The sequence below is a fragment of the Puma concolor genome, chromosome D4 (genome assembly GCF_028749965.1).
Source record: "Puma concolor isolate L17-30 chromosome D4, mPumCon1.1.hap2, whole genome shotgun sequence".
In the NCBI taxonomy this organism is placed as follows: domain Eukaryota; kingdom Metazoa; phylum Chordata; class Mammalia; order Carnivora; family Felidae; genus Puma; species Puma concolor.
Window position 1 is genome coordinate 5,959,454 of NC_141679.1, and position 7,774 is coordinate 5,967,227.

Here is a 7,774-nt window from a genome sequence, read left to right on the forward strand (position 1 = left end):
TCTTCATTCACTGCATCCTCTCAAAACTCCTTCGTTCATTGCAAACTTCAACCTCCAGATAATGTAGATAAGGCTCCAGACAATATATACGTGCCTGTTTCCAGCTCACCTGATCTCATCTCCAAGTGGGAATCAATTACATAAATGTGATATACCCAGACCACAGAACATCTTGTAGCCGTTATTAAAATAAATGAATTACGTTAATCTATAAAACAGGCATGGAGTGTTAAGGGCCAAAAGTAAGTGACAAGGGGTCTGATCCAGTTATGTTGCATACATATGAGTGTTTAGAAAGTTAGGTAACTCGGGTGCCTGGGTGGCTCAGTCAGTTAAGCATCTGACTTCGGCTCAGGTCATGATCCCACGGTTCATGGGTTTGAGCCCCGCGTCTGGCTCTGTGCTGACAGCTCAGAGCCTGAAGCCTGCTTCAGATTCTATGTCTCTCTCTCTCTCTCTCTCTCAAAAATAAATAAACATTAAAGGGGGGAGGAGCCAAGATGGTGACACAGCCTGGAAGTTTTTTGTGTGTCTCACATCTGTGAAATACAGCCAGACCGACACTAAACCATCCTGCACACCTGGAAAACTTATCCGAGGATTAACACAACAATCTGCACAACCTGAAACCACAGAATTCAGCAGGTACGCGGCGCGGAGAGGCGAACTGGGGGAGAGAGAAACTGCGAGGGCAGGAAGCTGCTTTTGCGTGGGGGGGTGGGATATGGGAAAAGCACCCCCCCCCAAAGCAGCTGGAGATAAAGTGGAAACAGCCAAGGGACCGAACTAAAAAGGGAGAAAGGAGAGGGTTTAAATTCCATTAAGACTGTAAACGGGGGAAGCGCAGGGTCTGAAACTCCTCAGCTCGATACCTGGCGGTGCTCAGGTGGGAAGGGCGAATCTCCAGGAGCAGAGCGGAGTCCGGGGGTCTTCGGGCCACACCGGTAGAGGCTGTGTGGGTCCCCCAAAGGCCAGGCCCCAGGGGACCTGGGAGAACACCCACGTTCGCTGGTGCTGGAACAAGGTCGTTAAGGGTGAAGCCTGGTGCCAGACGTGTGCTGTGATTTTCCACAATCCCTGAAACGCTGCTGATACCCTATCTCGCGAACATTTTCTGGGGCGGGCTGGTACCCGGCTGCCGTCTCTGGGCGTTGGCAGCAGCACAGTCCTGCAGACGTTCCCGGGTGAGGCTGGCACCCGGCCATCGCTCGTGAGACCCTCCTGCAGGGGGGGCAGGACGGGTCACAGCCGCCATCCCTCAGAAGTAAGGGGTCAGGAAAAACAGCCGCATCTGAGACAAAACTCAGGAGGGAGGTGCTGCCTGGGGCTCGGCCACGGACTGTGTAAAAGCGGGAAGTGGATGGAAGCCGAAGAGGAAGGACGGGTGCGCGACTGCTGATCGGGGAGAACAGTTCTGACACTAGAGATTGGGTAGTTGGATGACGTCATTTTGGCCGCTCCCGCGCATGCACAGTCGCACCTACAAGCGCCACAACAATCCACCCTGGTAAGCTAAGCAGCGCCATCTAGTGGAGAACGGAGCCGTTACACTAAGCCCCGCCCAACTGGGCCAACCTCGCTCTTCAGGAACCCAAGTCTCTCCGCCTGCTTAGTTTACGGACTATAAAGCACTTTGTAGTTTGACCTCTGGGAGAAAACCAAGTAATTTCAGTAGTATTTCAGTCTGTTTGCTGGTCCATCTATTCAATTTTCTTTCTTTTTTTTTCTTTTTTCTTTTTTCTCTTTTTTGTTTCTTTTCCTTGTCTTGAATACGGAAAGAAAAAACATTCATTTTTATTTTCAATTTTTATTAAAAATATTTTTCTTTAATTTTTTGCGTGTATTTTGTATTTTTGTGTAGATTTTTTCAAATTCTATTTTACTTCCATAATTTCATTGTAGTCTACTTCAGTGTATTCATTTTTTCCAAATTTTCAAACGATTTCCTTTTTTTTCTTTCCCCTTTTTTCTCTGATGCATCAAGCCCCTTTCAACACCCAGACCAAAACACACCTAGAATCTAGCATCATTTAGGCGATTTTTTTTGTGTGTGTGTTTTTAATTTTTTAATTTTAATATTTTTTAACTTTAATTTTAATTTTTTTACCCCATTAATTCCTTTTCTCCCTTCAAAATGACAAAACGTAGGAATTCATTCCAAGGGAAAGAGCAGGAAGAAACAACAGCCAGGGACTTAACCACACAGATACAAGCAAGATGTCTGAACCAAAATTTAGAATCACAATAATAAGAATACTAGCTGGAGTCGAAAATAGATTAGAATCCCTTTTTGTGGAGATAAATGAAGTAAAAGCTAGTCAGGATGAAATAAAAAATGCTATAACTGAGCTGCGATCTTGAATGGAGTCCATGGCAGCAAGGATCGATGAGGCAAAACAGAGAATCAACGATATAGAGGACAAACTTATGGAGAATAATGAAGCAGAAAAAAGGAGGGAGATTAAGGCAAAAGAGCGCAATTTAAGAATTAGAGAAATCAGTGACTCATCAAGGAACAACATCAAAATCATAGGGGTCCCAGAAGAGGAAGAGCGAGAAATAGGGGTAGAAGGGTTATGTGAGCAAATCATAGCAGAAAACTTTCCTAACCTGGGGAAAGACACAGACATCAAAACTCGGGAATTACAGAGGACTCCCGTTAGATTCAACAAAAACTGACCAGGAACAAGGCATATCAGAGTCAAATTCACAAAATACTCAGGCAAGGAGAGAATCATGAAAGCAGCAAGGGAAAAAACGTCCCTAACCTACAAGGGAAGACAGATCAGGTTTGCAGCAGACCTATCCACAGAAATTTGGCAGGCCAGAAAGGAGTGGCAGGATATATTCAATGTGCTGAAGCAGAAAACCATGCAGCCAAGAATTCTTTATCCAGCAAGGCTGTCATTCAAAATATAAGGAGAGATCAAAAGCTTCCCAGACAAACAAAAATTAAAAGAGTTTGTGACCACTAAACCAGCCCTGCAAGAAATTTTAAGGGGGAATCTCTGAGGGGAGAAAAGATGAAAAAACAACAACAACAACAAATAAATAAAGACCAAAAGCAACAAAGACTAGAAAGGACCAGAGAACACCACCAGAAACTCCAACTCTACAAGCAACATAACAGCAATAAATTCATATCTTTCAGTACTTACTCTAAACGTCAATGGACTAAAGCTCCAGTCAAAAGACATAGGGTAACAGAATGGATAAAAAATAAATAAACATTAAAAAAAAAGAAATCTAGGTAACAAATGTTACCATGGGTGGATTGAAAATGACATGTATATATTTATCATTTATTATTATTTATTAATTTCTGTTTAAATTTTGTGCCAGTGTATTTTCTACTTACAAGAAGTAGGAAACAAATTTATTTTATAAGAAATAAATGTACTATAATTTGACGATAAAAAAAGGGAATATGCCAAAAATGAAAATTAGTTAAATTATGAGATTACTTCCTCTAAAAATGGATGTTTTTTATTTTTGACAATTTAGTTATCAGAATTTATCTTTCAAGTGTGATTTATATTGATGCATCTTTACATGGGCAGAAATACAAGCTCTTTGCTTGAGGGTCCTAGGAAAAACAACAACAAAAATCATGCCAAATTAAGATGAGATGCTGTCAACCCAAATTCTAACCAAATTTAATGTAAAATGTCTCTAAAACCACAACCTGCCAGTGAACATAACCCACCTACAAAAAACCCACTTAAGCAGAGGTTGTATATAATTGCACCTAGTGTTGCTTTTAATATAAGTTTCACCTGTATTTGTGCTTGTTCAGGGCCCAGCACCTCTCTTTCCAAGTCAGCTCTGCCCTTTCTTTGGAGGCCAGCACACCATTCAGCCTCCTCAGGAGATGATACTATCTTAGACCGGTAGGTATCTGCACAGAAGGGCGGGTGGGAGAGCTCTGGGCTTTGCGAGGGACCCTCCTGTTCTCTTCAATATTGGTTCATTGTTTAATGGATTTTTTTTTTTTTTTTTTTTTTTTTTTGCATCTTTTGAGTTTTTGGCCCCCTCTTCTGGACAATCTATTTCACTACTCCAGTTTGCTTCGGTAAAAGCTGGGCACATAGATGACCGAACATGCTAGGCAAAATGAAATCAAAAACCTAATCTCTAACAGTTAGAGGTAATCCTATTTCTAAAGCCTCAGGTAAGTTGTTTGCTGAGTTCCCACAGGAATCAGAGAAGGTCTCGTGTACTTTAAAAACAAGAGCCTCTGAAATTACGGCGTGCTCTTTCAGCCTAGACCTTTGAGGACCATCAGCTTGAGGCTCTCTGCTGTAAGTAACACAGAGAGACCACCAAAGGGCTGCAAAACCAGCGTGTTAACATAGCTGCTCCTCAGAGACGTGCGGTCTGCTGATTTGAATCAGGCCGTGGTGAAATTCAAGTTCATCAGCGCACGTGGGCCTGTTTAGGCTCCTTATATATGCACTCAGTTAATTGTACAATCATTACACATGGGCTTCCCAGTATGCCCAAGCAAGGAAGAGGCATCATGTCTGAAATGCCAGGATAATGAGGCTTTGGAGAAATGGCTGGGGGCAGGGGTGCGTCCTGGGGTATTGCCGGTTGAGCTCTGGTCCCCAGGTCAGGGGGCTGGATTCTCTTTCAGACTAGACTTTGACAGATCTATGCTTCTCCATGTGTAACGCAAGAGACCCGGGTCATGAGTGCCACCTTTGGCTCCTGCTGGCTCCTGCTGTCTACAGGCTGCTCAAGCAGATGGCAGAGATAAAATGAGTTCCTCTGAGAAGCTACAATGTAACAAATGCCTGTCCAGTTTTCAGATGGCTCCTAGTGATGGCGTACATCTGCAGGAAGAGGCTGAAAACAACCTAAGCAAACGGGACATCCCACTGCATAATGAAAAGTGCTCATCACCAAACTCTTAGTGATGAGTCTAAAAGTTTGGTTTAAGTATTGGGTGGGAAAGCAAGTCTTATTCACAGTTAGAAGGAGGCCAGAACTACACTTTGGCTTTTCTGATTTGGGCAGATGTTCCCAGACATCCGAAGTCCCATAGGGATGTGGTAAAGTCAACGCCACATTTTCATTAACGGCTTAATTAGAAGCAGGCTCATTGTTCTTGTCGATGGATGATGGCCATGGTAACAGGTGTGAGGTAATATTTTATTGGAGTTTTGATTTGCGTTTCCCTGATAACTAGTGATACTGAGCAACTTTTCCTGAACTCATTGGTGATTCACAGATATTCTTTGGGGGGAAAATGCCTATTCAGGTCCTTTGCCAATTTTTAAATTTGGTTATTTGTTTTGGTTTTTTGTTTTGTGGGGGTTTTTTCTTTGCTCTGTTTCAATGCCACTACCATACTCTTTTCATTAATAAAGCTGTGTAGTATAGCTTGAAATCAGAAAATGTGATGACTTCCACTCTGTTCTTTGTCAGGATGGCTCTGTTTATGCGGGGTCTATTCATAATTCCATATACATTTTAGGATTTTTTTTATACTTCTGTAAGAAATGTTATTGGCACATTGGTAGTGATTGCATTGAGTCTATAGATGGCTTTTGGTGATACTGACATTTTAACATATTAATTCTTCCAATCTAGGAACACAGAATATCTTTCCCTTCATTTGAATCTTCTTCTATTTCTTTCATCGATATCCTGTAGTTTGCAGAATAGATATCTTTTACCTCCTTGATTAAATTTATTCCTGAGTGTTTCATTGGTTTTGATGCTATTATAAATGAGATCATTTTCTTTATTTGTTTTTCAGATAATTTGTTGTTGGTGTATAGAAACACTACTGATTGTTGTATGTTAGTTTTGTATCTTACAACTCTCCTAAATTTGTTGGTTAGATCTAACAGTTTTCTGGTGGAGTCTTCAGGATTTTCTATATATAAAATCATGTCATCGACAAATAGAGACAATTTTACTTCTTCCCTTTCATAATTGGTGTCATTTATTTCTTTTTTCTTTTCTGATTGCTCTGGCTAGAACTTCTAGCACTATGTTTAATAGGAGTGGTGAGAGAGGGCACCCTTGTCTTGGTCCTAATCTTAAAGGAAAAGCTTTAAACTTTTCAGCATCAAGTATGCATTTAACTGTGGCTTTGTCAAATATGGCCTTCATTATGTCGAGATATGTGCCCTCTATACCCACTCTGTTGAGTTTTTATCATGAACGAATGTTGAAGTCTGTCAAATGCTTTGTTTGTGTATTGGAATTATCCTATGATTTTTTTTCATTCATTTCATGTGATATATCATTGATTGATTTATGTTTGTTGAATCATACTTGCATTCCAGGTATAAATCCCACTTGATCATGGTAAACAATCCTTTTAATGTGTTGCTGAATTTGATTTGCTAGTATTTCACTGAGAATTTTTACATTCACATTTGTAAGAGACATTGGCCTATGGTTTATTTTCTGGTGGTGTCCTTTCCTGGCCTTGTTATCAATGTAATGCTGGTTTTTGAAAATGAGTCTGGTTTTCCTACTCTTAATATTTTTTTTGAAGCATATGAGAATAATTGACATTAATTCTTCTTCAAATATTTGGTAAAATTCACTAATGAATCCATTTGGTCCTAGGTTTTTCTTTTTGGGGGAGATTATTGATTACTGCTTCAATCTCCTTACTAACATTTGTTCTATTCAGATTTTCTATTGCTTCCTGATTCATACAACAAACATAGGTTGTATGTTTCTAAGAATTTTTCCATTTCTTTTAGATTTTCTATTTTGTTGATGTATAGTTGCTCATAGTAAACTCTTATGATCCTTTGTAATTCTGTGATATCTGCTGTAATGTTAATTTCTCATTTATAATTTTATTGATTTGAATCCTCTCTTTTTTCCTATATTCCCCTAGTTAAAAGTTTATCAATTTTGTTCATCTTTTCAAAGAATTAACTCTTAGTTTTTGATCCAATGGTTGTTCAATAGAGTGTTGTTAAATTTCAATGTATTTGTGAATTTTCCAGTTTTCTTCTTGTAATTGATTTCTAGTTTAGTGCCATTATGGTCACAAAGGATAATTGCTAGATTTCAGTCTTCTTGAATTTGTTAAGACTTGTTTCATATAGTCTATCTTAGAAAATGTTTCATATGTAATTGATAAGAATGTATATCCTACTATTGTCCGAATATTTTGTATCTATCTATTGGGTCCATTTGCTCTATAGCGTTGTTCAAATCTGTTATTTCCTTACTGATTCTCTGTCTGGATGATACATCCATTGTTGAGAGTGGAGTATTAAAGTTCTCAACTATTGTTTTGCTGTTTATTTCTCCTGTTTAGTTCTGTTTGCTTTATAGATCTAGATACTCCAATTTGGGGTACCTAAATATTTGTGACTGTTATATCTGCTTTATGTATTGAACAAGGCAAACAGGACACTACCAAATGAAACTAATAAAGCTGTAATAACTGACCTTGTAGAAATGGAGATCTATGAACTGCTACATAAAGAATTCAAAATTATCTTCTTAAATAAGTTTAGTAAACTACAAGAACACACAGAGAGACAACTAAGTGAAATGAGAAAAAGAATTCATGAACAAAACAAAAAGTTCAACAAAGAAATAGAAACCCTTTAGAAAAAAAACAAAAATTCTACAGCTGAAAAACACAATGATTGAACTGAAGAATTCAATAGACAGCTTGTCTATTTGTCTTACATAAGTATAGTTAACTATTTTCTTTTTTTTTGGTTATTACCATTTACCTAAAATATCTTTTTTCATCCCTTTACTTCCAGTCTGTGTGTGTTTTTAA